General features: G+C 38.9%; 1 pseudogene; it reads right to left on the bottom strand.

Annotated features, from left to right (window-relative positions):
* Positions 1-8,803: 8,803 nt before the first annotated feature.
* On the bottom strand, positions 8,804-24,287 carry LOC142664391 (embryonic protein UVS.2-like; annotated as a pseudogene).
* Positions 24,288-24,818: the final 531 nt, after the last annotated feature.

A 24,818-nucleotide genomic window follows, 5' to 3' on the forward strand; every position in this document is an offset into this window, starting at 1 on the left:
TAATGATACATACTTACCCATCTTCCTTCCCGAGTGCAGCGGAAGTCCTGACGTCTTCTCGCGTCATGATGTCACAACGCTGTACGCCGCGGATGACGTCACGATTCTTGATGGTGTCGGGACATCCGCTGCATCCGGAGCCAAAGAGGAGGGTAAGTGTAACATTACGGTCTGCTGGGGTCCTGTATCTAAGCCTACCTTGTGGTAGGCTTACATAGTTACATAGTTAGTACGATTGAAAAAAGACACATCTTCATCAAGTCCAACCAAGGACTTTGATGTAGGAGCTGATATTGTTTTCATTCTAGGAAATTATCTAAGCCTTTTTTAAAGCCATCTACTGTCCCTGCTGTGATGGCTCCTGCAGGCGGCTATTCCATAGATTCACAGTTCTCACAGTAAAGAAGGCTTGTCGCCTCTGTAGGTTGAACCGTTTTTCTCCAGACAGAGGGAGTGCCCCCTTGTTTTTTTTACATGGAACAGGTTTCACCATATTTTTTGTATGTACCATTCATATATTTATAGAAGTAAATCATGTCCCCCCTTAGTCATCTCTTTTCAAGACTAAATAGGTTTAATTCTTTTAATCTTTCCTCATAATTTAGATTCTCCATGCCCCTTATTAGCTTTGTTGCTCTTCTTTGTATTTTTTCAAACTCCAGGGCATCCTTTCTATGAACTGGAGCCCAAAACTGAACTGCATATTCTATATGAGGCCTCACTAATGCTTTGTAAAGTGGTAATATTATATCCCTGTCCCGCGAGTCCATGCCTCTTTTAATACACGACAATATCTTGCTGGCCTTTGAAGCAGCTGATTGACATTGCATGCTGTTATTTAGTTTGTGATCTACAAGTACACCCAGATCCTTCTCAACAAGTGAATCCCCCAGTGTAGCTCCCCCTAGGACATATGAAGCATGCAGGTTGTTGGTACCCAGATGCATAAATTTACATTTATCTACATTAAACTTAATTTGCCAAGTGGATGCCCAAACACTCAGTGCGTCCAAATCAGCTTGCAATTTACGAACATCTTCCATAGACTGAACAATACTACATAGCTTGGTGTCATCTGCAAAAATAGAAATAGTGCTATTAATCCCATCCTCTATATCATTAATAAATAAGTTAAATAATAGTGGTCCCAGCACTGAACCCTGGGGTACACCACTTATAATCGGGGACCATCCAAAGTAGGAATCATTGACCACAACTCTCTGGATACTGTCCTTGAGCCAATTCTCAATCCAATTACAAACTATACTTTCCAAACCTATAGTCCTTAATTTACCCACTAGACGTCTATGAGGAACAGTGTCAAATGCCTTTGCAAAGTCCAAAAACACTATATCCATAGCGGCCCCTCTGTCTAGGCTTCTGCTCACCTCTTCATAAAAACAAATCAGGTGCTTTGCAACTTCTGTCCTTAGTAAAACCGTGCTGGCTGTCACTAATAATACTATTTTTTGTCACATAATCCCATACATAGTCCCTCTGTAGCCCCTCAAACATTTTTCCCACGATTGATGTTAGGCTTACTGGTCTATAATTACCCGGGGAAGACCTAGAGCCCTTTTTGAAAATAGGCACCACATTTGCCCTGGCCAGTCCCTTGGCACTATACCAGTCAGTAGAGAATCTCTAAATATTATGAAGAGGGGGACATAAATAACTGAACTAAGCTCTTTAAGAACTCTGGGGTATAACCCACTTGTTCCCGGGGGCCTAGGCTTAGATAAAGGGTCTAACAGACAGTATCACATATGGACCCTGTATCTAATCCTTCCACATGTTAGGCTTAGATACAGGGTCTAACAGACAGTATCACACGTGGACCCTATATCTAAGCCTACCACATGTGTTACTGTGTTACTAATGTGTTTTTGTTTGTGTTTTTTTACAGGTTCGGACGTTGGACTACATTGGATTCGAGTACTACTTCGATAACATTTTTTTTTATTTTCAATAAAATGGTTAATGAGGGATGTGCGGGTTTTTTTTATTTCAATAAAGTACTTTATCTATGTCTTTGTATTTTCTTTTAAACTTTATTACTACCGCTTTTGTAATGGCCGCTGGCTGATTAACAGTGTCCATTACTAAGGTGGGGCTTAGTGTTAGCCGGTACAGAGGCAAGTATGGACAGTGGTGTCAGGGGCTTCTCCTGGAGCAGAATCCCCTGCCAGAGCGTTTCCTACCCTCTGGCTGGGGGTTCCGCTCCTAGAGGCAGCCCCTGACGTCACTGTCCATGTATGGACAGTGAGGCCAGTGGCTCTTGCAGGAGCAGAATTCCTGGCCAGAGCATCCCGGCGCTCCTGGAGAAGCCCCTGTCATTATTATCCATATATAGCCAGTAGGTCAGGGGCTACTCCTGGAGTGGAATCCCCTACAAGAGCTTTGCCGATACTCTGGGGATTTTTCTTCTAGAAAGAACCCCTGACGTCACTACCCCTATATGGATAATAGAAACAGGGAGAGAACCTCCAGCTCACCGGTCTGCGTCTCCGACAGCGTCCATCGGATCCCCGCGACGGCCCGCGGTATGAAACAATACTGTAGAAGGAAGAGTGATCCAGCGCTGATGTTGGTTTAAAAGGGAAGTGAGAGTCCCATGTTTATTGGAAAAAAAATTTTTAAATCGAAAGGGAGACGCAGTCCCAAAATGCAAGTAGTCAGGGTATATGCCCAAGCCTATGCGTTTCGAACGCGGTCTGCGATTGCCATGATTAAGAACGCAGACCGCGTTCGAAACGCGTAGGCTTGGGCATATACCCTGACTACTTGCATTTTGGGACTGCGTCTCCCTTTCGATTTAAATTTTTTTTTTCCAATAAACATGGGACTCTCACTTCCCTTTTAAACCAACATCAGCGCTGGATCACTCTTCTACCTATATATGGACAATGGAGTCAGTGGCTTCTCCTGGAGCGGAATCGCCTGCCAGAGCATTGCTGATGCTCTGGCCGGGGATTCCGCTCCTAGAGGTGCCACTGACTTCACTGTCCCTATATGGACAGTGAGGTCAGTGGCTCCAGCAGGAGCAGAATCCCCGGCCAGATCATTGCCGACGCTAAGGCTGGGGATTCTGTTCCTGTAGAAGCCCCTGGCATTACTATCCATATATGGACAGTGATATCAGGCGCTATCCCTGGAGCAGAATCCTCGGAGTGTGGCCGATGGTCTGGTCAGGGATTCCGCTCCTATAGGGAGCCACAATGGTGCTATCTACAGGGGGTAGCGCTTTCTACAGGGGGGTGTGGCGCAATCTACATGGACACTGTGTCACTCTATAGGGGTACTAACTCCAGGGGACACTGTAGCGCTATCTACATTGGCACTGTGTGTGTGCCACTATTTACATGGGCACTGTGACAGTATCTATGTGGGCACTGGCGCTAGCGGCAGCTAAGGGAGCATTCCAGTTTATGGGGCAGCTATGGGGGCATTATACTCTAAGGGGCAGCTATGTGGGCATTATGCTGTATGGAGCAAAATCCAAAGGACAACATCTGCATGAAGTTTGTATGTTCTCCCTCTGTTTGGGTGGGTTTCTTCTGGGTACTCCGGTTTTCTCCCACACCCCAAAAACATACAGATAGGGAACTTAGATTGTGAGCCCCAATGGGGAAAGTAAGTGTGGACCTTTGTGCAGCGATGCGGCACATGTTGGCGCTATATAAGTAACAGATATAATAATAAATGGGGTAGCTATGGGGGCATTATTCTGTAAAGGAGCATCTGTGGAGGCATTATACTGTATGAGGGGCATCTGTGTGGGCTTTATACTGTTTGGGGGCATCTGTGGGAGCATTATACTGTATGTGGGCAGCAATGGAGGCATTATACTGTTTAGGGGCAGCTATGGGGATATTATGTTGTATGGGGGAAATTGTTTTAGCAGTATACTGTATGAGAGGCATCTGTGTGGGCATTATACTGTTTGGTGGAATATGTGTGGGCATTATACTGTATGGGGGCAGCTATGGGGGCTTTATACTGTATGTGGGCAGCAATGGGGGCATTATGCTGTTTAGGGGCAGCTATGGGGGTATTGTGCTGTATGGGGGAAATTATTTTAGCATTATACTGTATGAGAGGCATCTGTGTGGGCATTATACTGTTTGGTGGAATCTGTGTGGGCATTATACTGCATGGGAGCATCTGTGTTGGCTTTATACTGTATGGTGGCAGCTTTGGAGGCATGATATTGTATGGGGGCAACTATTTGGCATTATACTGTGCGGGAGGCACTATGGGAGCATGATACTGTGTGGGCTGAACAGGTTGTGTATGAACGTGGATTGAGCGGAATTAGAGGCGTGGCTTAAATGGAAAAAGTTGTCCCTCTTTGCAGAAATTGAAAGTTGGGGGGGGGGGGGGTATGTTCATTGTACAACTTCATCTGTAGCCCAGCCAATTATTGGGGTCTATCTTGGTGTTCGTGACCTTGAAATACCCCTGCAGCAAAATCCATACACCCTTTTGAGGGTTCAGGGTGCATACCCAGGCTAGCCGGTGCCAACCCAATTAATGCTGTTCCTTATTCTAGCGTGCCACACTGTAGCTCCTAAAGTTCTACATACTCTGCATTTCTACTGACTATTATTGGGAACTGTGTTGTTGCCTCGCCTGTTGGAGTTCAGACCCGAGAATCATCATCTATACATTCGCTTTATCAATTAATGCAACATTCAGAGGCTTAAAGTTTTTTTTCCTTTTTAATACATAATGGGGCTCCTCATGGCAGGGCTAATGGGAATTGGTCATGGACAGGGAGTTCTGGAGGGGTTAATGTTTATAATGTGGTTCACCATGGGCAACAACCAGCAGTGGCTAATAAAACTGTACTAAAACGAACAGGCGAAAATTGGAATCGGGTGATACATTTAAGTTATTCTAGGACAAAATTATTAATTATGAAACAATATATGCCAAGTAATATTGTTAAGGAGTACAGGGTGCCTAGTTGGATCAGAAAACCCCATAGGGGACGCAGGGCAGGGTTCAGGACCAGATTGAGACTGAGGGGCTATAAACCATTTGTGCCATCTATGATAATGGGCAACGTACGATCCTTGGTAAATAAGGTGGATGAATTAAGTGCTCTGGTTGAGAGTAATAAGGATTTCAAGGAGTGTAGTCTTTTTTGTTTCACTGAGTCTTGGATGACTAACAACATTAAAGATTCTAGAATGTCGGTTCCTGGATTTAATTTGGTGCGAGCTGACAGAGACGCACAACAAAGTGGAAAGAAGAAGGGAGGTGGTACAGTGATATATGTTAACACAAAATGTTGCCATAAAGGCCATGTGACTGTGCGGGTGCAACACTGTTGTCAGAATGTGGAGATCCTAGCTATTGCTCTGCGTCCATATTATTTACCCCGTGAATTTTCAGTCATTGTGGTGAAATGTGTTTATATTCCGCCATCAGGAAATGGGGTGGCTGCTTGTGATGTTTTGGCGAGCTGTGTGTCGCTACTCGCAAGAAGATATGGTTTGGACCCTTGGTAACTGGCAGGCCAAATACAACAATGAAAAAACAAATGCCAGAGGCAAGGAAGCCCTGTTTTCCAGCTACCATAGAAATTGTTAAATTATAAAAGGTAATCTTTATTATGCTAATTCAGCAAACAGACAAACAGACAGACCAACATAAATGTTTAAAATTCTCAATACAGGGATCGGGTTAGCAACCGTTAGTGGTTGTGTCAGTATGCACATGTATTTGCCGTCTATGTCTCATAGACCGGCAGAGTCTGGAGAGCGTGGATAGCACCAATGGACTCCTGAGCAGTTAAATTGTTAGATTATTAAGCCCTAAGATCCAGCATGTATTAAAATTGAAAGGAGAGCCCCCCCCCGACATGTTTCGCCATGAATGCAGCGTCCTCAGGGGTTCACGGGGCTACTGACAGCGCACCGAGAAGTTCTCACTGTTATGGGAATCCTCAGTGACGTATTAGGGGGTGTGTGTGCAGGTAGAACCAATAGTAATAAGAGTGGGCAGGAAGCTCCGACCACAGTTTGAGTGGCAGATGGGACTGCCAATGAAACAATAAGAAGCCCGGGCAGCTGAGCAGGAAAGCTCACGCATGCGCTCTAGGGCTCAATCAGTACTTATACTCGGGACCACTCACGATCAGATAGATAAGTGTTGCATCTATACTTAGATCGATAATACAACCACAAGTCACTGGTGTTAAAATTAAATGTTAGATATATACTATAGTAGTTGAAAATACGTGATGTGAATAGTTTATTAAGTATATATAAAGGGGATCAGTGATATGACAGTAAATATCGCTGCTAATAAGATGCCAGTTTGAGTGGCAGGTGGAACTGCCAATGATACAATAAGAAGCACGGGCAGCTGAGCAGGAAGGCTCACGCATGCGCTCTAGGGCTCATTCAGTACTTATACTCGGGACCACTCACGATCAGATAAGTAAGTGTTGCGTTTTTACTTAAATAGATAATGCAACCACAAGTCACTGGTGTTAAAGTTGAATATTAGATATATGGATATATATAAAAGGGATCAGTGATATGGCAACAGATATCGCTGCAAATGAGATGCCAGTCATGTGCAGAAGCCTGGGTCTGGCTATAGATGTATGTGCACACTTATATGTCAGCTCCAAGTTGAGTTGATAATAACGGTGACATAATATATAAGCCTGTAGGGTTTGTTTTAAATACACATAGTTGTAGTCAGATAGGCAATCGATATACAATAAATACTGATAGTAAATTCTTAAAGCACATCTAAGTATTTATCAGCAGCAGTCCCTATTAAAAGTCACAAGAGGATATGATTATCCCAGATAGAACAGGGAGAATATGGGGCCATCAGAACTCAATAGTTGGACAGTGTCTGTAAATATTATATCCTATTTCCGTAGGAAGTAAGGTTTAAAAAGATATACGAAATAGAAATTAGATTATGGGCCAGTGACACGATTATCGTGACACTGAACTCGATACGCGAATATCAGAGAAAAGCTGCAAATGTAAATCCTTCATTCAGACCAGAGGGGCTGAGGGAACGCAAACGATGAATCCATCGTGCTTCCTCCTGTAATAGAATTTGATCTAGGTTTCCAGCCCTAGGTCCTAATTTCATCTGGGTGACACCCAAAAATTGAAGTAACTTGGTGTCACCTCCATGTAGTTGGTGCATATGTCTGGACAGCGTAGTGTCCTCTTTCTGATTAATTGTACTCAGGTGCTTGGAGATTCTCCTTCTTAATTCCTGTATGGTCTTTCCCACATACAGTTTGGGACAGGGACATTTCGCTATATCTATCACCCCGCTGCTCTGACAGTTAATAAACTGCTTGATAGTGTAGGTCTTTCCATCGGCTGGATTGGTAAAGGTCTTTGTCATGGGCATGAGAGGACAGAAGGAGCAACGGCCACAGGGGTGGGAGCCCCTGACTGGTGACCTTAACCAAGTCTGTTGGGAGTTATTTTTTATGGAATAGTGGCTGTGTACCAAGAGTTCTCGTAAATTCTTACCTCGGCGGTAAGTAATACTCGGAGCCGGTGAGATTACTCTTTCAAGGTCTGGATCGATGGTAAGTATTGACCAATGTTTTCTAAGGATGTCCATAACCTGGGAGGAACAGACATCATATGTACCAATGCAACGGATGGCACTGGATGACTCGGTGGTAACACAGTTTTTACTTTTGTCCTGAATTAAGTTCTGTCTATCAGTTGCCTTAGCCCTAGCATAGGCCCTGTGTAACCATTTTTTCGGGTAGCCACGTGCCGTAAATTTATTGTATAATTCATCACATTCGATCTGAAAGGTTAGTTCGTCAGAGCAATTTCTCTTAGCTCGGAGGTATTGTCCTATCGGTATGCCCTTTTTAAGGGCCAGTGGGTGATGACTTTGCCAATGTAAAAGGCTATTAGTGGTGGTGGCCTTCCGAAAAATATCTGTATGTACACTGCCGCCAGGGTCCAAGGAGATCTTGAGGTCAAGGAAATTGATTTCACTCCTGTCTGTTTCATGAGTGAACCTCATGCCAATGTCATTATTATTAAGTGCCAGAACGAAAGGGAGGTGGTACAGTGATATATGTTAACACAAAATGGTGCCATAAAGGCCATGTGACTATGCGGGTGCAACACTGTTGTCAGAATGTGGAGATCCTAGCTATTGCTCTGCGTCCATATTATTTACCCCGTGAATTTTCAGTCATTGTGGTGAAATGTGTTTATATTCCGCCATCAGGAAATGGGGTGGCTGCTTGTGATGTTTTGGCGAGCTGTGTGTCGCTACTCCAGACCAAATAATCTGATGGTCTAATAATAATTTCTGGTGATTTTAACAAAGTTAAGGTTAGTTCACTATTGCCAAAATTCGAACAGTATATCAAGAGTCCGACTAGAGGGGTGAATAAATTAGATCTTATGTTTTCTAATATTGTGGGTGCTTACAATTCAGTGGCACTGCCGCCTCTTGGAAGATCGGACCATAATTTGGTATTGTTACGTCCGGCTTACAAACCGGTGATATTAAGAACTAAATTAAAAACAAAGTGTTCAAACATGGAGTAGAGAAGTGGAGGATGAACTCCAAGCATGTTTTGAGACTACTGATTGGGGCTTACTGTGTGACACTGCGGATGGAAATATTGATGAGGCGGTAGACATCATATCAGAATATGTTAGATTCTGTACCGACAGTATTGTACCTTGGAGAAAAGTGAAGTGCTACCCGAACAACAAGCCATGGATTAATAAGGAATTGAAGGAGATGTTGAATAGGAAAAAAACAAGCCTTCAAATTACAGGACGAAGTAATGATTAGGAATGTTCAAAAAGAGGTAAAGTTGAAGCTCCATGAAGGTAGAAAGTCGTATAGGAAAAAACTGGAGAAAATGCTCTCTACTAATGACATAAGACGAGTATGGGCTGGAATGAAGAAAACAACTGGATTAAATTGTAAGGGTAGTATCGGGGAAGGTGACATTGACCGTGCTAATTAATTTAACATGTATTTTAATAGATTTAATGAGAATTGCGAGAACGAGCATAAAGTTGTACTGGGAGCAATAAGTGAAACGCCGGGTGGTGATTTGTCCAGAGATGAGGGGGCAGGGCTGCCGCTGGTAGTTGACGCAAGAGAGGTTGTCAGGGAATTAAGAGGGTTGTGTGTTAATAAGGCAGCTGGACTGGATGGTATCAGAACGTGGATATTGAAAACATGTGCTAGTCAGCTTGGAGAAGTATCATCTAAATTATTTAATTTGAGCATGATGACAGGACGCGTACCTGTATTATGGAAATCTTCGTGGATTGTGCCGATACCAAAAAAAAAACAATCCTGGGGAATTAGGGGATTATCGTCCTGTGGCACTAACTTCAAACGTCATGAATATATTTGAACGTTTGGTTCTGCGGCACCTGTCTGAAATAGTGGGGGAGCATCTCGATCCACTACAATTTGCCTATCGTCGTGAAATAGGTGTAGAGGATGCGGTAATTTACCTTTTGCAAAGGGTATATTCACATTTGAAGGGGCAGGGAAATTCTGTTAGGATTGCCATATTCGATTTTTCTAGTGCTTTTGATACAATTCGACCTGGTGTGCTGCGAGATAAAATGATTTTATGGGGAGTTGATCAAGTAATTGTGACTTGGGATCTTAATTATTTAACTTCAAGGCCACAATGTGTTCGCTTAGGGCTATGTATGTCAGAGATACTCTTACGCCATGTAGGGGCTACACAGGGAACTGTTTTAGCGCTGTTTCTTTTTCGTTGTACACTTCAGATTTTAGGTTGTGGTTGGGTGTATTGGTAAAAATGATGACCGCGAGTATAGGGAGTTATAAGTTCTGTGCATGGTCAAAGGAAAATTATTGGGAACTGAATGTGGGGAATACAAAAGAGATGATAATTGATTTTAGTAAAAAGGAAAGGGAACCCGAGCAGGCTCAGATTAACGGTTGGTGTCAAGAGTAGATAATTATAAATACTTGGGTGTGTATATATGGATAATAAACTGGACTGGAGGAAAAATTGTGATGTATTATACAAAAAGGGATGTAGCCATTTGTATTTTATGCGCCAATTAAGATCATTTAATAGGTGCGCTAATATGTTATATATGTTCTAGAAATCGGTTGTGGAAAGTGCAATATTGTTTGCGGTGGTGTGCTGGTACTGCAATGCGCGGACTATGGATATTAATAAACGAAACAAGTCAATTAAGAAGGGAAGTTGTGTTATTGGAAGGAAAGTGGACACTGTTAGCGTGTTGGCGGATCAACAGATTTTAAAAAAGTTTAGGAAAATAAGTATGTGTCCTAAACATCCTCTGTTCACCTATGTACATGTTCAACGTAGTACATTCAGTAATAGATGTATTCAGTTTAAGTGTTTGAAAGACAGATACAGAAGGTCTTTCTTACCAACTGCTGTAGTTTTATTTAATGAAAGCCTTTGAAGTATTTAGGACAGTATGTGACTTTATTATTATTTTGTTTTTTAATTGTTTGCAACTTTTTTAATGATACTTAATGTATTATATTGTATGTATTATGTTATACGTCAAATGTTTCATTGTTATTGTATATTGTATAATTGTTTGTTTTTGTGGAGCAATGCAATAACTAATTAATTTCCCTTCAGGGATCAATAAAGTGTATCTTATCTTATCTTAACACTCATCCTGATCTAGTCCTGCTCACAGAGCTGAAAGCCTAGGCAGTTCTCTGTGGGTTGAACAGCCTGGACAAAATTTTACCTTACACTGATTGTAGCAAATGATCTTGACTTGTGATGTTAATTTATTAAGCCTGCTCAGTATTGTCTACAATGCAAAAAGAAAAAAACAAAAAATATTTTCCAAAACATACCAGGCACTCTTTGGGATAAGAATAATTTTATATAAATTTTTATTAAATTCCATATAAAAATATATTTTAAAGATTTTTCATATATAAATATATCTCTTTCCTCTTTTATCCATAATACAAAGATTTTTTATAGGAAAAGAAAAGGGTTTGAGAAAACACATTTGTTTCAAACTAGATGTACATAATTTAAAAAAAAAAAAAAAAAAATTGTCTCCTGGCCAGGATACCAACACAGACTTTTATAACATTACTGCCATTAATTTATCCCCCTCTAAACACAATGACATGTCATGATGAGATATCTAGGTAATAGGTGTTCTATACATAAGCCAAAATCAGACCCATATAAGAGATTAGCTATAAGAACCGGTTCTGAAGATTTTTTTTATCCAGACACCATTGGTCTCCGTTCACACTTGCGCTTTTTTCTTTTTACTCCTTTTCTAATTTTGGTCCGAAACCAACAGAAACAGTTCCTCTTGTGTGATAGCAATGCAATTGTATATAAGGAGTTAAATATTCATCTTAAAATCTTCCTATACTCGGGGGCAGCCGAGATTTCACCCAAAGGTGAGCAAATTTAAGCAATGGAGCACGCCCCTACATTTAAGAGTCGGAATCCTGCTATGCTGGTATCCACGTTAAATTTTTATTCAGACACCATTGGTCTCAGTTCACACTTGCAGTTTTTGCTTTTTCCTCCTTCTTTTAGAATTTTGGTCCGAAACCAACAGGAGCAGTTCCTCTTATATAATAGCCATGCAAGTATAGATAAAGAGTTGAATACTCATCTTTATGTTGATCTCGCAACTCAAGGTGGACTGAAAGTTCACTCTTTTTCACTATGTTCCTCCTCCTGGAGCAATTGTAGAGTTAAGGCAGATTTTAAAAAAATATATCAATCGCGTTTTTCACCCCTTCAATCTCATCATTGGCAGATCACAATTCCCACATGGAAGGTTCTCCTTATATCCACTCCATCCACGGTCAATCCTTATGTTGAATAGCTTGGATCTTCCTATACTCGGGGGCAGCCGAGGTTTCACCCAAGGTGAGCAAATTATAGCAATGGAACACACTCCTCATTGGAGAGTCGGTATCGTAATATGCTGGTATCCACGTTGGTTTTTTCTGGCAACACTGGAGACTGCAAGACGAGGCAAGGTTGACGTCACTACCTGCCAGGTGTAGACTAATTCATCAGCTGACATGTTTCATCCCGAACCGGGATTTCCTCAGAGCCATTTTGTGAGTTCAGTAAAGTCTGGCATCTTTATAGTGCCAAATTTAAAGGGAACTGGACCCATATGTAAAAATATTGCATTAAGTACTCATAGAATCCAATGATTCAAATCCAAAACGTCCAATTATACACATGTTTTGTCCATATTTATAGATTCCCCTCAGTATTTCATCATACATTTCTATCCGGGAATATACATATATATATATATATATAAAATACCAAAACATATACACACAGTACATTGCAAGTAAATTCCCATTTTTTTGATTAAGAAAAATTCATTTATCCCTAACAAACCCATTAGTGATCAGCAGTGTCTATAATAAATAAAATATAACAGAAAATTATATAAATAATAAATAAGAAAGAAAATAAAATAAAAAAATAAATAAAAATAAATAAATAAAAAATCCAAAAAATTAAATAAATGATGAGAGATCCATGTTGCATTTCAGATGGTATAACACTAATTTGACGCTGCACCTGTCAACGGACTGTCCATAAAGCATTAAGCCCATAAAGTACCTATTTATTACAGTAATATGATAGTGTCCCGCTAATTTTTATCTGCCGAAAATCAGGCAAGGCATCCTCTGTACCCGGGTGACAGGGAGTGGGTCCAACCCCGAGAATATTTCCGGAGGGACCGAGTCCCCATCACCCAGGGACAGAGAACATCCATAGGACCTATCAATTTATCCAGAGAAAAAAAAAGTATTTATAAAAGGAAAATTAGTTCGCTGGTTGGTGCGTGGAAAAATCACGGGACGCTGTTACACAGCCGGCCCTTAAGGATCCACGCAACCCCCACCCAAATGCCAAACCGACAAGATCACTTCCAAAACATAAAGGGATATAAAACAGGCTTTCCCAAATTAGGGCAAAAACGCTTCCGGAATCCAAGGATTTTAATGTCTGTCTCCGAAGGGCAGGGAGCGGGTCCACAACAGATAAAAATCTGTAGGGACCCAGTCCCCACCACTCGGAGGCTTTAGGAGATGTGCGGCTACCTGGCTCAGATACATGGATGATGTGCTCCTATGTTGGAAGGGATCGGTGGAAACCCTGGAAGAGTTTATTAAAGATCTCAATACGAATAGTTTGAATCTTTTCTTGACATTTACTTCAAGTGAGACTAATATCAGTTTTCTAGATTTAAATATTCACAGGGAAGGAAATCAGCTTATGACTACGACTTTCCGTAAACCAACGTCAGGAAATAGCCTTTTGGCAGCAAGTAGCCATCACCTACCTTCCCAAATTAAGGGAATCCCAATAAGTGAATTTCTTCGAATCAGACGTAACTGCTCTAGATTTGAAGACTTCAAAGGAGAGGCTCAAGATTTAACATCGCGCTTTTTAAATAGGAGATATCCTAAAAAAATTATAAAAAAAGGGTATAACAGAGCCATAAGACAAGATAGGAGGGAAATTCTTGAAAGGGTTAAAAAAGAAAAACATGATAATAGAGTACGGTTCATCTCAAGGTATGGTTCCCATTGGAATTTACTACGTAATTTAATGATTAAAAATTGGCCTCACCTAACTTTGGATAAAAGGATTGGTTCAATAGTAGGTGAGATACCAAGTATGGTTCCAAGAAAAGCCCCTACTTTAAAAGATATTCTAGTCAGTTCTGAATTTAAAAGAAAGACCATAGATAACGAAACATGGTTGAATAAACGGCCAAAGGGGATGTATATGTGTGGCTCTTGCAATTGTTGCAAATATGTTTTGAAATCCGATACCTTTTTTGACAGCGAACATAAAAGAGAATTTAAGGTTTATAATTTTATCAACTGTCGTTCAACTATGGTGGTGTATTCAATTATTTGTCCATGTGGTAAGCAGTATATTGGAAAAACGAAACGGGAGTTACAGATAAGAATTAGGGAACATCTTTCAGACATTACAAAGGGCGAAATGAAAAGCCCATTGGCAGCACATTTTAAATTACATCATGGACAATCAACCAAGGGCTTAAAATTTATGGGAATCTACCAACTTTTTGAGGATAGAAGGGGTGGGGATCGTAACCGTATTCTTTTACAGAAAGAAACGATGTGGATTTATACATTGGGAACCCTCAACCCTAGAGGTCTTAACAATGAAATAAAATTTAATATGTTTTTATGACATGCGGAATTAATAATCCCCTTCTATTTATTGGTGGTTGCGTCTTTGTGGTGTAATATGATTGCCCGTCTTTTGGATACCTCTAATGGATTGATTACCTTGTGACCTATTCTCAAATGGTTTGATTCGACCCAATCTAAGTAAATATATTTTTTGACTCCTTGAAAATAGGAGGGAATAGACTTATGGGATGAATAAAGAACTAACTGTTATGATTTTCTGCCTCCGAGTGGTGGGGACTGGGTCCCTACAGATTTTTATCTGTTGTGGACCCGCTCCCTGCCCTTCGGAGACAGACATTAAAATCCTTGGATTCCGGAAGCGTTTTTGCCCTAATTTGGGAAAGCCTGTTTTATATCCCTTTATGTTTTGGAAGTGATCTTGTCGGTTTGGCATTTGGGTGGGGGTTGCGTGGATCCTTAAGGGCCGGCTGTGTAACAGCGTCCCGTGATTTTTCCACGCACCAACCAGCGAACTAATTTTCCTTTTATAAATACTTTTTTTTTCTCTGGATAAATTGATAGGTCCTATGGATGTTCTCTGTCCCTGGGTGATGGGGACTCGGTCCCTCCGGAAATATTCTCGGGGTTGGACCCACTCCCTGTCACCCGGGTACAGAGGATGCCTTGCCTGATTTTCGGCAGATAAAAATTAGCGGGACACTATCATATTACTGTAATAAATAGGTACTTTATGGGCTTAATGCTTTATGGACAGTCCGTTGACAGGTGCAGCGTCAAATTAGTGTTATACCATCTGAAATGCAACATGGATCTCTCATCATTTATTTAATTTTTTGGATTTTTTATTTATTTATTTTTATTTATTTTTTTATTTTATTTTCTTTCTTATTTATTATTTATATAATTTTCTGTTATATTTTATTTATTATAGACACTGCTGATCACTAATGGGTTTGTTAGGGATAAATGAATTTTTCTTAATCCAAAAAATGGGAATTTACTTGCAATGTACTGTGTGTATATGTTTTGGTATTTTATATATATATATATATGTATATTCCCGGATAGAAATGTATGATGAAATACTGAGGGGAATCTATAAATATGGACAAAACATGTGTATAATTGGACGTTTTGGATTTGAATCATTGGATTCTATGAGTACTTAATGCAATATTTTTACATATGGGTCCAGTTCCCTTTAAATTTGGCACTATAAAGATGCCAGACTTTACTGAACTCACAAAATGGCTCTGAGGAAATCCCGGTTCGGGATGAAACATGTCAGCTGATCAATTAGTCTACACCTGGCAGGTAGTGACGTCAACCTTGCCTCGTCTTGCAGTCTCCAGTGTTGCCAGAAAAAACCAACGTGGATACCAGCATATTACGATACCGACTCTCCAATGAGGAGTGTGTTCCATTGCTATAATTTGCTCACCTTGGGTGAAACCTCGGCTGCCCCCGAGTATAGGAAGATCCAAGCTATTCAACATAAGGATTGACCGTGGATGGAGTGGATATAAGGAGAACCTTCCATGTGGGAATTGTGATCTGCCAATGATGAGATTGAAGGGGTGAAAAACGCGATTGATATATTTTTTTAAAATCTGCCTTAACTCTACAATTGCTCCAGGAGGAGGAACATAGTGAAAAAGAGTGAACTTTCAGTCCACCTTGAGTTGCGAGATCAACATAAAGATGAGTATTCAACTCTTTATCTATATTTGCATGGCTATTATATAAGAGGAACTGCTCCTGTTGGTTTCGGACCAAAATTCTAAAAGAAGGAGGAAAAAGCAAAAACTGCAAGTGTGAACTGAGACCAATGGTGTCTGAATAAAAATTTAACGTGGATACCAGCATAGCAGGATTCCGACTCTTAAATGTAGGGGCGTGCTCCATTGCTTAAATTTGCTCACCTTTGGGTGAAATCTCGGCTGCCCCCGAGTATAGGAAGATTTTAAGATGAATATTTAACTCCTTATATACAATTGCATTGCTATCACACAAGAGGAACTGTTTCTGTTGGTTTCGGACCAAAATTAGAAAAGGAGTAAAAAGAAAAAAGCGCAAGTGTGAACGGAGACCAATGGTGTCTGGATAAAAAAAATCTTCAGAACCGGTTCTTATAGCTAATCTCTTATATGGGTCTGATTTTGGCTTATGTATAGAACACCTATTACCTAGATATCTCATCATGACATGTCATTGTGTTTAGAGGGGGATAAATTAATGGCAGTAATGTTATAAAAGTCTGTGTTGGTATCCTGGCCAGGAGACAATTTTTTTTTTTTTTTTTTTAAATTATGTACATCTAGTTTGAAACAAATGTGTTTTCTCAAACCCTTTTCTTTTCCTATAAAAAATCTTTGTATTATGGATAAAAGAGGAAAGAGATATATTTATATATGAAAAATCTTTAAAATATATTTTTATATGGAATTTAATAAAAATTTATATAAAATTATTCTTATCCCAAAGAGTGCCTGGTATGTTTTGGAAAATATTTTTTGTTTTTTTCTTTTTGAATTGTTGCTCTCCGAAACGGCACCGTGCTATATATGGATTGCATATTTTGGGATTTCTATTAGGTATGGTTTATAACCATTTCTTGTGTTTAGCCCATTGTCTACAATGGTCACAAATCTTTTAGCTCCATGAGCAGAACTTGAGGAGGATACGTTTTCAGCCTTTGAATGTTGCTTTCTTCCAAAGCCGGTAAATGGGGTGCTTGAAGTAGACTCACGGGTTAAAGGAAATGTGTCGCTAGAATTTTTTTTTTATTTTTTTTTAGTTAAACAATTATTATTTGAGTGATTACACATTGTTTTCATTTTTTTTATTTTTTCACAAGTCAGGAAATATTATAAATTAGATTCTAATTTATAACATTTCCATGTGCTGGGCACTAGAGGGTGCACTTCCCAAAATTGCAGCATGGTCAATGTGGTAAAGCGACCTCATTGCTTTATGCTGCAAATTTGGGGTAGACACACTCTCTAGTGTTCTCACACAATCCTCCCTCCCTTATTCTGGCTAGGGCCAGGAGAAGGAGGAGGTTTGAATCGTCCAATCTCCTACACTGTGTGCCGCCATTTTCTGAGCGACTGCACAGTGTAGGAGGATTAGATACAGTGCTCAGCAGACAGTATAACACAAACATACACGAACGTAAAACACACATCACATACACGAACATAACTTACCCGCTCCTGCCGCTGCTGCCGCCTCTGCTCCTATTCCTTGTGCCTTCGCTTCCTTGAACATATGGCCGCAAGCCACGGCCGGAAGTCGTCATCTTACTTTCCGGCCACGGATTCCGGTCCACATGAAAATTGCGCCGGATTTTGCTCTGCCAAAGACCTTCCTTTCCTACACAGGTGGCGTACGCTGTAGTGAATGGAATGGCTCCCGTTCGCATTCTCTGTGGGGATGAATGTGCCGTATTCCATCTCTGCATGTGTCGTTAATCGACACATACAGAGATGAGAAAAAAAATGTCAGCCCCCATAGAGAAGAAAAAAAAAGTTAAAAGTAGAACACACGAACACAATTTTTTATCATACTAAAAGCAATATAATAAAAAAAATAAAAAAAATCATGACTCCTTCCCTTTAAGACCACTCCATACATAGGTATTCAATTGTATTGTACCAGCAATCAAATAATCGCTTGTTCAAAAACCCTAGGGGGACTTAAAAACAATTTAATAAAGTACAAAAAAATATTAGAAGTTCAAAAACCCCTTTTCCTTCTAAGGTAATGTAAAATAAATTAAAACCAAGTCCTAATTATTTCAATATAAGATAATATCTGGAGATACAACAGGTCCTGCCAGTGTGTAAGAGAAAATGTTCCTATCTATCTATCTATCTATCTATCTATCTATCTATCTATCTATCTATCTATCTATCTATCTATCTATGAAGACATATTATTAGAAATTCTTCAGACATGGCAGACAATGTCATACACCTTTATATTATCACATACATATTCATGCATTCAAAATAATTGAATTTGGAACATAATATTATTGATGATGCAATAAAAACTTTATTTCCCAAACAAGACAAGTTTATATGGGACAGGGAGTCATGTGAAATTATTTACTAATCACAACTACAATTTGCTAAAGTAAAAGAAAGTCAAGAACAATAAGAGAATTTATCTTCAGTAATGATGTCATTTCCAGAATTAATTATTACAATTTTGTTGTATTCCTGGTGTGTAGTGATCTCCAGTTATACTGTAGAGAAAAGAAATAAAGATTCGTTAGAAAACCAAATCTGTACAATTCTCTATATTTTATTTCTTGTTATTATCAACAGTTGAGCCAAGTGTGCATGTGTATGTAGGAGTCAGGATTAATAGTCAGAAGAACAACCTATTATAAGTATATGGACAGCTTTATAGTGTCTCTCAGCCTGGAGGACCTAGCACTTCTATACATTACATGCACAGCCTAATTATCTTCAATGTGTAATTCTACATTTCCCCTGCGGTGGTGCTGTAGGGTATTTGAACACTTGCTCATCTCCTTCATACAGAGAGTCTAACAATGGGATATCCTGTGATTTTCCTATCAACAGGATACACTTCTAAAAAAAAGGATTGTCCATAGTGGACTACCCCTTTATTTAATTGTACAAATACATATCTAAACATTTCATGAAAAAATTGTACATTCATTTTCTGAAATCTTAGTTTTTAATGTTTAGATTTCAATTGATTATTGATCACTCGACTGAGAGAATTCAGAGGTTTCCATCACTCTCACTGATGCCAATGTAGAGATGGTTGTTAATATGAGGACATGTCTACATAAAAGTTAAGGCCTGGATCCAAATTTTGTACACCTCAGCTGTAATCATCACACTGTAATGTGATGTATAATTGACCAGTCATAAAAGTCTATAATCAAAACCCTTAAAGGTCTAAAGATCTATAATAACAAATTTAACAATCATTGGTAACTTGTGTTTTCTAGAAGAATAAGCTGTCATAAAAGCTTCCACTTGTCTGACTTGTGTTCCTTCTGTGTAAAGATTGTGCCATGTCGGCCTCTGCCTATGTGACCCGTGTCAAGGTCTTTACTGGAGGATACAGGTTGACTGTGGCAGTGGAATTAATTCTTCATTTCTAGTTGTATGTCTGCTTCACTTGGGAGATAAACAGTATATGTGCTATGTATGTAAAGAAGATATGTAGAGGAGACTGTAATACTCACTGAATATATATGACGCCTGGAAGCCTCTCATCTGAACGGTGACATCACTAACAAATGTCAGCACCAGGGTAGTCCCAGTAGATGTGATGGTAGGGATCATGTAGTTACCACAGAATGGACCCTTTTCTCTGGACCCATCCATTATCTTTAAAGAGTCAGAAAAGCAGAAATAGCCATTTTCCGTCTGGAAATCATTAACAGTCAGGGAAACCTGTAAAGATCAGAAGCAAACATTGTAATTATCCAAGGTAACACAACTGTAATAGAGAATATCGGATGACGCTATAATATATCAATTATCAATAAGTCATACCTGATAGTAAATTGCGAATGGTTGTGAAAATTCATGTCGATAATTCATGCATTGATTTCTCATTCAGCACTTTATATTATTATGGCTATTATGAATAACATTTGCTTTCATATTATAGATAGATTGAAAGAAAGATAGATAGATAGATAGATAGATAGATAGATAGATAGATAGATAGATAGATAGATAGATAGATAGATAGATAGATAGATAGATAGACAGACAGACAGATGATAGATAGATAGATAGATAGATAGATAGATAGATAGATAGATAGATAGATAGATAGATAGATAGATAGATAGATAGATAGATAGATAGATAGAAAGATTCATTAGACAATCTTCTTACCCTGTTTCCCACAGGAGCTGTGATTGTGTAGACGCAGTTCAGGTTTGGAGCATAGGCATTGGAGTAACCGGGGGATGTAATGTTTCTGTTCGGTGTATAGAATGTTCCTCCACATCGTACTGGTGAGAATATGTTTTAAAGCAGTAAATTAATATAAAAAATGTATACACAATGTGGAAGATTTGTTCATAATTGTGCAATGTATGAATGGTGTGCCAGTCTGCAGAATGTGCCAGATTCATCAACAAGGTGAATTTACCATTCATATATAGCAATGGCGGGTCAGACCTAACCTTGTTTTTAACACTTAGTCTTGTCAAATGTTGACCAATGTGTCATGCTTGATAAAACTCTGAAGCCACGTCCACTTTTCTTCATCCATTATGTTCTGCTGATCATTGCAGGTCCTCGAGGTCGGACACCCACTGATCACAAATGATTGAACTCTCCTAAGAAGAGTCCATCAATATAAATTCCAGGAAAAGAAAAAATGGTTTAGGTAGTGGAACTGAACCACAATGACAATATATTGAATTATAATACAATAATTAGGATCTAATACTGTACCTGAGCTGTATGAAGCACTGAAGCCAGCCCCGGTAACACTGCCATCACTGGAAAACTCCACCAGTAACTGGCCAGTTGACGCAATAATTGGAGGGATCAGTCCTGATCCACAAGTTCTGTCCAACAACAGAGGATATTTCTTAGTGGGACCATCATAAATCTTTATATAGTCAGATATACAATTAGGAGATGACTCAACATCAAATGCCATAAATTTCAGTGCAACCTAAAAATAAAAGAAATAAATAAATATTAGATGTCAGATCAGCTGAATGAACCCCCAACGACGGTAGTAAAAAAAATAAAAATAATAATAATTGAGACACATAGAGTGACTCAACTCAATTATAGATGTGTGACAATGACCTTATCTCTGGTATATCTTGAGAACCATGAACAAGAGAAATATTGGAAGAGTAAAGGCCTTTTTACACTAGTCAATTATCGGGCAAACGCTCATTCATACAATGCTCATTGCTGATAATTGCCCTTGTAAAAGGAGAAAATGAGCACCGATCAACAAGCTATCTCGTTTATCGGCACTCGTTTACAATGCCCAGGTCGGGCCGTGTAAGAGGGCCTTAAGTACTGAGCATCAACCTCAAAAACAGAAAAAATCATGAAGGATGGTTTCAATGCATTACATAAGAAGATTAGATTATATATAATATCATAGGGATGATTCACATAGGAAATCAGAAAGAAGTACAGATATGGATATAAATACTGATATAGGATTAGTCTCTGTCAATAATACTGATAAGGAGACAATCCTCAGTATTCTTAGTTGAAAAATACACTATATATACATAAACACAAAGATAGATAGATAGATAGATAGATAGATAGATAGATAGATAGATAGATAGATATCACTTCCAGGGCTCCTAGTTCGTCTTTACACTGAAGATAATTCTTAATGACATTGACTGTATGTTTGGCGTCGTTGTCCTGCTGCAGAATACATTTGTAGTCAATCAGATGACTCCTTGATGGTATTCCATGATGGATAAGTATCTGCCTGTATTTCTGAGAATTAAGTACACTATTAATCCTTACCAAATCCCAACTCCATTTGTTGAAATCCAGCCCCAAACTTGCAAGAAAACTTCACAATGCTTCACTGTTACCTGCAGACACTCGTTATTGTACCGCTCATAACCTGTTCAGCAAACAAACTGCCTTCTGTTACTTCCAAATATTTCAAATTTTGACTCATCAGTCCAAAGCACATAGAAGGTATGGCTTTTTGGCTGCAATTCTTCCATGAAGACCACTTCTGGCTAGACTTCTTCGAACAGTAGGTGGATGTACCTTCGTCCTACTGGTTTCTGACAGTATTAAGCTAATTGCAGTGCTGGACAGCTTGATGTGTCTTTAATCTGCTGCACTAAATTTCCTTGGCCAACCACTGCTCATTTGTTTCTGCTTCTACAAAACAGTTTGAACAGCATATCTTGAAACCCCAGTCTGCTTTGAAATCTTTGCCTGGGAGAGACCTTGCTGATGCAATAAAACTACCTCTTATTGCTGTGCTCAGTCTTGTCATGGTGGACCTCTGATATTAAACTGTCTTCCACAACTTCACCTTTATAGCAGAGTTTGGCTGTTCCTTACCCAGTTTTAAGCCTCTTACACAGCTGTTTCTATTACAATTAATGACTATGTTTCAACCTACATATGAAAATGATGATCCTTAGCACCTGTTTTGTATAATTGGTTATTCATAAACCTGACTATAATCCTACAAGATTCATGAGTGTTAAAGTGTACCTAGAAGAATTGATGCTGTTTTGAAAACAAAGGTTGGTCAAACCAAATATTGATTTGATATAGATTTATCCTCTGTTTATTTACTTTGTATTTTGTTAATTGATAAAAAAAACTATTAACACTTCTATTCTTGAAAGCATTCTCACTTTCATCATTGTTCCACAACTGCCTAACACATTTTGCCCAGTACTGTATATATAAAGTCCAATGGTTATTCTATTCTGGATTCATGTAAAAATAAAGATAAAAATTTGGCTCCATGTATATAGTTCTGCTTCTTCTTTTCCGTACCTGATTCGATGGTGTTCTTATCAGTCAGACACAGTTGGCATTATTTGAGTAGGCTGATGGGTAATTGTCTGAGGTCAGACTTCCAGCATTGTTATTAAGCAAATTAGCACAAACATCTACAAATATAAAAATAAAATAAATCAATGACTGTTCATATGTATGAAAAATTTATTTATTGGCCCCTTATGGTTCTATGGTATAAAGCTGACAGATCTTGGATACAACTTTCTGAGGACTCTAGACCTGCAGGAACTTACTGCATTGATACAGACGGCTAATTTTAGCGACATCTAGAACACTCAGTCCATCTCTTTGTCCGATTGGGACATTTGGATCCGGCTTGGGCACAATGGTGGGCTGTCCTGGATTAATAGTGAATGTGTACCTGTCAGATACATGAGACAATGAGAAAGCACAAAAAGTGAGATTGCGACAGAAAGATACATCATAGAACTGAATATTTCAGAATTTTAGAATGATTTTTGACTTTACATAATCTTTTAATATTAGTTTACAGTAAACAATGAACTTACTTGTTATAATGCATCACTGATTCATAGTCATACGCCAGACCAAGATTATTACTAGTCTTTTGAATTTCAAAGTTTTCAATAAATCTCTATTGTTAGTCTCGTTGTAATAATAACAAAGTAAAATGTATCATGAGAGGAATTAATTATATATTTATGATGAGGCCATTACTTGGTGAAATATTCTTATACATGATGGTGACATAGTCATCCCGGTCACTCCTCGTATGTTCATGGTAGAAGCCCAGGGCGTGGTTGAGCACATGTTGTATTATTCCTCTAAACATACAACCATTTATACCTAATCCAACCTACTGACTACCTCCTACTCGTCCGATAAATCCTGTACACCTGAAAATATATAGGAATTAACATTTTATTATAAATTAGAGAGCGATGAAATTAATCTAAAAACATAAAACAAATATAGGCAGTAGAATTAAAGAAGACACATAGGTTATCACTAATACATAGTCACATTCTCGCTAATAAATAAAGATCCTGAAGAGGGGATCCCCCTTTATCTTACAAATAGGAATTCCCCAAATAAGTTAGTAGAAGAGATATAATTCCCATTGCTTCACTTGATTTCAGACCTATAATGATAGCTTATAATATTCTGCATAAACTAGTGTAAAGTTTTATCACAAGAATCTCAGAGCTTAAATAGTAGAACAAACCCGCCCGAAGACGCAATGTTGAGGAAATCCTTCTCTGCTGTCCTGGGCACAAACCTCACACAGGTAAGTGTTTCAAATTCCCCCATGGAAGTCTTAAACAAGTTGCGGTGCCAATCACCTGAGGATAAAAGAACAGATAATGAATGTATTGTAGGACAGTTATCATGGCCACCTTAGGTATAAATAATAAAACACTCACTATATTTAGAGGAAAGAGTGTAGGGCACAATGACAGTCCCATCTGATGATTTCGGCCACAGGCATCCTTTCCAGTTTATAGCGCTACGTCCTGTTCGTATTAATATGTCTCCTTCTTTTACGGCCATGGTGATTTCTAAATGAAGAAAACAGTGAAATTTGAAATGCTATACTTATGCTTTACAAGACCAATAATTTTATATATATATATATATATATATATATAACATTTAATCTACAGTATGATGAGACAAAATCTTATGGACAACATAGAGAGAAATTAATAAATGGTTGGACTTTAACTTGTGAGGAATGATGAATGATTTTGAAGGAAACTACTTTGTATAATACTGCTTTATATCCTATTCCACTATGTGTTTGAGGTTTATAGACCACTCTATACACAGATGTTTCCTGAATGTGTTCTCCGTAAGGTCCAGTAATGTATCACCATATTGTTGGGGTTAGTATAAGATATGATGATGGTTGAAAGTGCTTGAACACTTTTTGAGATTATTCTAAAATATATATAAGTATAGTCCCCTTAAAGAGGCTCTGTCATCACATTATAAGTGCCCTATCTTCTACATAATGTGATTGGCGCTGTAATGTAGATTACAGCAGTGTTTTTTATTTAGAAAAACTATCAATTTTGACCA

The sequence above is a fragment of the Rhinoderma darwinii genome, chromosome 12, assembly GCF_050947455.1.
Source record: "Rhinoderma darwinii isolate aRhiDar2 chromosome 12, aRhiDar2.hap1, whole genome shotgun sequence".
NCBI lineage: Eukaryota > Metazoa > Chordata > Amphibia > Anura > Rhinodermatidae > Rhinoderma > Rhinoderma darwinii.